A 7605-nucleotide genomic window follows, 5' to 3' on the forward strand; every position below is an offset into this window, starting at 1 on the left:
CTCTCTCTCACACACACACACACACACACACACACACACACACACACACACCTGCAGCCAAGGCTCAAAGGATTCAAGTGGATTGTTTACAAAGACCCAGTTGCTGCAGGGTTGTGCAAAGTCTACATACTCAAAAATAAATCACCCAGACACTTAGAAGAAGAGACAGACAGAAAGAAGTGCTTCTTCATGGTGCCTATACTAAAAAGTTACAGAAATGCTTAAGTAATAAATAGCATTTTCAAAAAATTTAAATTTACTATTTTTTAACCATACCATAGAAAACCACCTGGTTACTAAACAACTCCAGCTGCAATTTATATATTTCTTTATTTTATTTAGATTTGTTTTTAATGAATATTCATATTTATTTTAATTACAATTTAATACATTTGTTATTTGCATTGTATCTCCATTTGTCTTATGCTCCAAACAATGGGGAATAAACATGATAGTGAGACCTTTCAGTTTTTTTAGACTAGACTAAGGGGGAACAAAATGCAAAAATTATTTTCTTGATAATTTGGCATCATTAAAGAAAAAGATAATAAAATAATATAATTTAAAATCTTTTGTCTTGTGCTCCAAAAAAATGTAATGAAAAAAACAAAATCCACAAAAATTCATGGATTTCAGAAGAAAAAATATATACACATACAGTATGTTTCTGACATGTAATTAAAATAAATAAATGAATAAAAAATAAATTTACAATTCTTATAATTCTGACCTTGTTTCTTACAGTAGTGAGTTTACATCTCACAATTCTGACTTTTTTTCTCAAACATCCCCACAATTTTAATGGTTGTTTTTTTTATTATTTTTTTTTTAATATATTTTTTAATATACTAATTGTAATGAGACAAGAAAAAAAAACATTTAAAAATATATATATTAATTCTAATGAAACACTTTCCACAATGTGATAACATTGTCACAAAAAGATACAAGGTCCTTATAAATAATTTTATCAAATTTATAAATTAAAAAAAATAACACATAGTATGCCCTTATTTAGCTATTTGTGCGTGTGAGATAGACGACAGGTTGTCCAGTTGTGAACTCTAAGTGATCCACTCAATCCCCCAGCAGCCCCTCTGCCTCTGGTCACGGGCCGTGGCGTTGCTGTGGAGACAGGCCATGTATATGATGGATGATTGTTGCCCATGTTGCCCCTGCACGATGCTGTTACTATGATAAATGGTACCCTAGGTAACAAATCTCTACACGTCCTTACGGCAGCGGACCACGGAAAAATACAAACAGCACTGCGGGATGGGTCACGGCCCCTCCTCTCATCTCACAGTGTCACAAACATACAGGAAACCACACACACACACACACCAATATATAACTGCAGGACACTTGCTGAAGCCAATCTAAATAAAGAAGCCCAGTACTTTGTCTGTGAACACAAAATAGTGCTGTTTTCAGAAATTAATAATCAACCACAAACCGAAAGCTATTGTCTCTCTATTAAAACACACATTTAAGTTCTCCTAAAAACGCGCACACTGTTCATCCCACATCCTCCCACATCTCGCCTTTTGCTGACACACACTCAAAGGAGTGCTATTTCTAATGAAGTTTTCTCCAAAAATAACCTTTAGAAATAGAATGATGGATTAGCACTGGCTCTCTACTGGGATTTTCAAGATTACACGTGCATTATTTTTTTTCAGAGTGTTAGATTGGGTACCGCTGTCTACAGAACACGTGCCCAATTAAGAAAGAAGAATGACCTTATTAGAAAACATGAGTCCATCCGCCAGTCACTGCGGCGGAGAGTTTGACTGACAGCTCAAACTCACTCCTACAGACGCTTTACCAGCTTTAAAGAGCCACGGCACATCTGATGTGGAGGTGGACGGCAGACGAACAACAAGAACTGTCCTTGTGACTCTTTTTTTTTTTTTTACAAAAGAGAAGGATGTTCCATTGACACCAAAAGAAAACAAGTTCAGTGACCCATGTCTCTGAAGGAGTTATTTTTACCTTCCAAACCAGGCGAAAGGAAATAAAAAGAAACAACGTGGAAAGATGTTTATAATGTGGCAGACATGGAAGTAATTTTCAGTTTTTAGGGGGAAATTATTTGTACAGGTAGCTCAAAAACAGCTATAAATGGCCCATTCAGACCAGTTTGGTCTTAAAGGTGTTTGGTCTTTTTTTTTTTTTTCATTTTGCAGTACAAGAAGTTTTATAGAGGGCTGCCAGTATGACAATGTGATGTTTATTATGACAATTTATTACTAAAGTTAAAACAGACGCTGTGTAATTATGTTGTTAAACATTGACTGCTGTCTGTGGTTGGTGCATGTTGAGTTGTGATGCTCATGCAAGCGACAAGAGTTCAATGTTGGCTTCATTTACTGTCACTCTTAAATGGAAAGCTGTAAAATAATAAAATTAAACAATCAAAAATAAAATTAGTCTAGAGAGAAACTCATTTATACAGTAGTAGTCCAACTATTTTTAAAAAATAAAATAAAAAGCTGTAACATAATAAAAATTAAACAAAATCAAAATATAAATTAGTCTAGAGAGAAACTCATTTATACAGTAGTTGTCAAAAGTAGCCAAGAGTAGTATTTAAAAAAATTCAAGAGAAAACACATCTAGTCAAACTATTATAATAATAAATACAACATTTTAGAAATAAAAAATAATCTAGACAGAAAACGTACACTGTATCCAGTAAAAAGGTTTTAGAAATTTAAAAAACTAGTCTAAAGAGAATCCCTTGTACTGTACAACCAAACAGTTTTAAATTAGACAGACAGACAGACAGACAGTTAGTCAGTCCAGGGAATAAATCCACTTAATAAAACTATTAAACTATAAAAAGTATTATTCATTTATATACGAACTATTTTTAAAATAAAAAAATACATTAAAAATTAAATTAAAATGAAATTCAGAGAGAAAAAGACTTCAAACTACATATGAACACAGTTTGTTGCAAAGACAAGTGAAATGTTGCTGTTATTTATGAGTTTAATCAGAAGGGTGGCTCGATATTTGTCATATTTTTAACCACCAATAACCTAAATCATGATAAAACACTTTATTGGGCAATAGGAGTTTAGATGACGCAAGTAGCCACCAATTAAACAGAGTATGCAGATGTAGGCCTCTGTGAATGTTAACTCTTCAGGCCTTCAGATGCATCTTGTGGGAATCTGCTTAGTGTGATTGAAAATGGGATTATAGCGCATGTAAACTTGATGTGAAGTTGGTAAGCCAGCCGCCACTCACTACAGAAGTGATACTCTGAAATATACAGTAACCTCACAAAGACGGACGAAACAAAATGAAACAAAACAGAGTGAGGGGTAGATTGAACCTGATGTTCCTTTAGCACAGCCTGCTGGGAAATCAGGATGCCTGCTTTCTAGAGCACATCTCATCCCTAGAGACTGTGTGTTGTGTGTGTGTGTGTGTGTGTGTGTGTGAAGGAGAAAGTGAGACTTAGATAGAAACCTTGGGAGACAAAACAGAATGTGTCTCTTTCTCACCCATTCCCTCTATCCTCTACTCCTCTAACCTCCGATGTCTTTTTCTACTCCTCTTCATATTCGGAGACACCACACACACACACACACACACACACATGCTGTACTGTTCCTGGCTGGCCTCTCATGACTGCAACCGTGGGACAGCTGGAAAGATTGAAACCATATGCACATTGTGCAAGCGCGAGTGTGGGTGTGTATGAGCCGGAGAGAGGAGATCTTTATCAGAGGAATCTTTGTGGAATACTTTCTCATCTTTTTGCTGGGTGGGTGTGGGAGAGAGAGAGTGTGGGAGGAATAAACAGAATCAATCCAAGCGCTCACAGAAAGCCTAGGATTCAATCGTAGGTGAAAGTTCACTGACCTCCAGGTCAGGCAGAAAGACGTTTAAACCCAGCGTGTAAGCGTTCTGCGTGCGACTGGTACTGTTCAGATAGCGGCACACTAACGGTTCAAAGTTTGGACACACTTGACTGATTCAGACCGGCCATCCTTGGGAAAATATTCTGAGTATCACAGTAGTGCAACACTTAGTTCACTCACATTCACAAGCTGGTTTTCCCTAATGGCAGCTTTAATTGTCATTTCATTTTGGCAGCTTTCATATGAAGGGACAGTAGTCAAAATAACAGAGTGGACAAAATCTATACATTAGAGAGAAGTATTACTTGTATACTCAACAATGTGAAATAAAAATACTAATTAAATACTGATATTTAATTTCTTTGCTTTCAAAAACACATAGCTTTAATTTTGGTAGGAAAATTCTAAATCCATATGCCTTACTTGCGTGAGACACAAAAGGAGATATTTAGCAGAATATCCAAGCTGCTCTTTTCCATTTAACAACAGAGAACGCTGACCACAGCTGATCTGAATCCACTTCCATTACACCTTTGAAAAATGTCTTTTAATTACACTTTTCTAATTAGCGTTGTACACTATTACGATCAAGTGTATGTTTGTATATTCGTTGTTGTCTTCCATCAGATTTTGAAACAATGTGTAGGTGTGTCCAAACTTTGACTAATGTATGTGTGTGTGTGTGTGTGTGTGCGCGCGTTTTTGTGACAAATGTGGACATAAATTTGTATAATGACAAAGGTATGACATAGGTATTACAAGGAGAAGGTGACTTTTCAGGACATTACCCCATGTCCCCACTTTTCAAAACGCATATAAATCACACAGAATGGAGTGTATTGAAAATCTGAAATAGCACAAAGTTTCCTGTGAGGGGTAGGTTTAGGGGTAGGGTTGGTGTAGGGCAATAGAATATACGGTCTGTACAGTATAAAAACCATTACGCCTATGGGATGTCCCCACTTTTCACAAAAACAAACCTGTGTGTGTGTGTGTGTGTGTGTGTATGTGTATGTGTATGTGGTGTGTGTGTGTGTGTTTGTATTTACTGTATGTGAGGTTATTCTTTGTCTGAACATTGTGTGTGTGTGTGTGTGTGTGTGTGTGTGTATGAGGCAGAAGTAATGAAGCATTTGTGTGTTGTCAGTGAGGGTCGATCTACCATACAAAAAGGTCATCCTGTGTGTGTGTTTCTGTAGTACCCCACAGAGCTCTGACCCCGTGTCCCACTTTTATTTCATTCATATTCAGTCATTTCTGTTTTTCCTTTTGCATCTACGATTCTATGCTATGATCTATGCTAAGTTGATGCTATGTATCATCATAACACACTCTCCTTCACTCACACACACAAAATATCATGTGTTCTTTTTTTTTTGGACATGTTCTAAAAGAATATACTTCTGAACATGTACCCTGTCAATAGCAGCATTCTGTAAAGTAGTTGTACTAGATGACTAGAACATTTCACAAAAAGAAGCTTGCTATTATTATTATTATTAGCCTATTATTTTTATTATTACACTTTCATTCAGCAAGGAAGCATTAAATTGATCAAAAGTGACTGTAAATACATGTATAATGTTACAAAAGATTTCTATTTCAAATGAATGCTGTTCTTTTTAAATATATTCAAATAGAAAACAGTTATTTTAAATTGTAATATTTAATGATTCATATTGTACTGTATTTTTGATCAAATAAATGCACTCTTGCTGAGCATAAGAGACTTCTTTTAAAAACATCAACAAAAAAATATATATTTACCAACACCAAACAGTATATTATTCACTTATTGTGACAGTGGGGTTGATACAGTATATTGTATCTAATGTAATGAAATTTTAAAAATTTTTTAAATTGTTTTAAGTGTCTTAACAATTTAAGGCCAATGCGTTTTATAGCAGCACCACAGTAGTATACTGACACTACACTATATTTCCACCACAGCACTTTTAAATGCCACACAGTCAGCTTCAACAATACGCTTTTTGTTTCTGTTCGGTATAAAGAATGATCAACATGTTCAATACAGCTGCCAGGGTCTAATACAAGAGGGCAGCTTTTTTGAATAAGACAATTTCTCATCATGGCAACTTGGCCATGTGCCCATGTCATTTGTCCAACATCCTGTCACTCACCGGCCGGTCCAGAGTACCAGGCTCACGGCTCTTCTAGTTGACTTTTTGTTCTGCAAAACAAGCAAACAGTGAAAAAGTCACATCTACTGCACAAAACCCAACTTTTTGCATCAAACTCTCAATATCACTTTCATTTGGTGCCTCGTTCAATGGTGGCAATTGATTTCTTTTTCTACTTCGTTTTGTGAGCTTGAAACTTATTTGCTTCTAAAGAAAAAAAAAAAAGCAGGCCACATTTAATTCCTAGTCAAAAGACTTTTATGTGCTCCTCTCTCTCCCTTTTTTCAGTCTCACATTCTCTCTCTTGCCTTCCCCTCCTTTTGCACTTCTTTTCTTTGTGTCTGAAGTGAAGTCTGACCAGAATACTGATGTCATGGATTTGTGCAGTGCATTTGGACAAGCAGAATGACTTTCTGGCCTCTTTTTTTCCCACCGCACTGCCAGCTCCTACTGCGTTCGGAGGCCGCTGAGAGAAAGCAGGCCCAATTACCAGAGCAGGGGGGCTTAGTGAGCGCCACACCACAAAAACACACACAAATACACACACACGCACGCAAAACAGAGCGCGACAAGTTTATTCAGACGAAGCGGCCAGAAACTAGACTCGGCAATCAGGACGAAAGCTTAAAGAGACCTCAGCGAGGGAGGTTAAGTTATTTAGAGTGATGGCTAATGACAGTGTGGGAACGGCTATAGGAATGTATGAGGAGAAAGGGGGAGGGAGGAGATATCCGATCGAATGGAATCAGCGCTCCATCAATCACTCTGATTAAGATGTCAAGCTGTCAATCATGAGGATTAAGCTGAGGGGGTGCATGCATATTCATCAACATCTTTAGGGTGGGATGTGAATATGTTAAGCTGTATTACAGAAGAGCTGAGACTGAAAGAGGAGGAGAGGTAATTAGTGGCCCACCATTCACCCCAGACAAAAGCAGGGTTGAAATGGTGTTCTATTCAGCCTCAAGAAGCTAGTTGTTGAGATGTAGACGCGTTTGTGCGCTATTCTGAACTGTGTGAAATTTGGTAAATAAAATGTATTCGAGTCGAAATGCAGGGTCAAAGGGTGAAAAAGTACTGTGACATCAGAGCTGTGGTGTAGCGGATGGCGAGCCGTGGTGATGGTGTTGATTAAACATGGTCAAGCATGGCATGCAACTGATCCTGAGCGCATTACCAAAGATCCTCGAATAAGTTCCTGTCACTCTCCACTGGATGTATTTAACTACCCAGAGGGGTGTGTTTCAGGGTGTTGCAATCTTGTAGCTAAAGTGTTTTGAGTGGTTGCAAGATGAAGTCAGGAAAAACGCAACCCCAAGTTTCTATGACAGTGATTTTCAAAGTACTTTGATCCCAAGGACCCCTAAATATTTCCTTGCAAGGCCCCTTTCTGAAATATAAAAGCGGCAAAATATTTTTATGCATAAAAAGCCATTTAAACCGTGTGGGGAAAAAGAGTAAGTCTATTATTATAAACAACAGGCTGTTAAAAAATGTATATTGCTATACACACTTTTGAAGGCTATTGAACTCAAAGCACATTATTAAAATATTATCTGGAAAATAAATAAATACACACATACAAA

The 7605-nt window shown here is 36.9% G+C and overlaps 1 protein-coding gene across 2 annotated transcripts in view; it reads right to left on the reverse strand.

Moving 5' to 3' along the window:
- LOC107724188 (extracellular sulfatase Sulf-2-like) overlaps positions 1-6071 on the reverse strand; it is a 133666-nt gene extending 127595 nt beyond the window's left edge. Inside the window, exon 1 of one of the 2 annotated variants that reach the window (XM_016532998.1) lies at positions 6020-6071. The gene's annotated coding sequence lies outside the window, so the exon portion shown is untranslated. The remainder of the gene's footprint in view (positions 1-6019) is intronic. The other variant, XM_016533000.1, reaches the window with a different exon arrangement.
- Between the last annotated feature and the right edge of the window lie 1534 nt (positions 6072-7605).

The sequence above is a fragment of the Sinocyclocheilus rhinocerous genome, unplaced genomic scaffold (genome assembly GCF_001515625.1).
Source record: "Sinocyclocheilus rhinocerous isolate Xijiao unplaced genomic scaffold, SAMN03320098_v1.1 scaffold184, whole genome shotgun sequence".
Classification (NCBI taxonomy): domain Eukaryota; kingdom Metazoa; phylum Chordata; class Actinopteri; order Cypriniformes; family Cyprinidae; genus Sinocyclocheilus; species Sinocyclocheilus rhinocerous.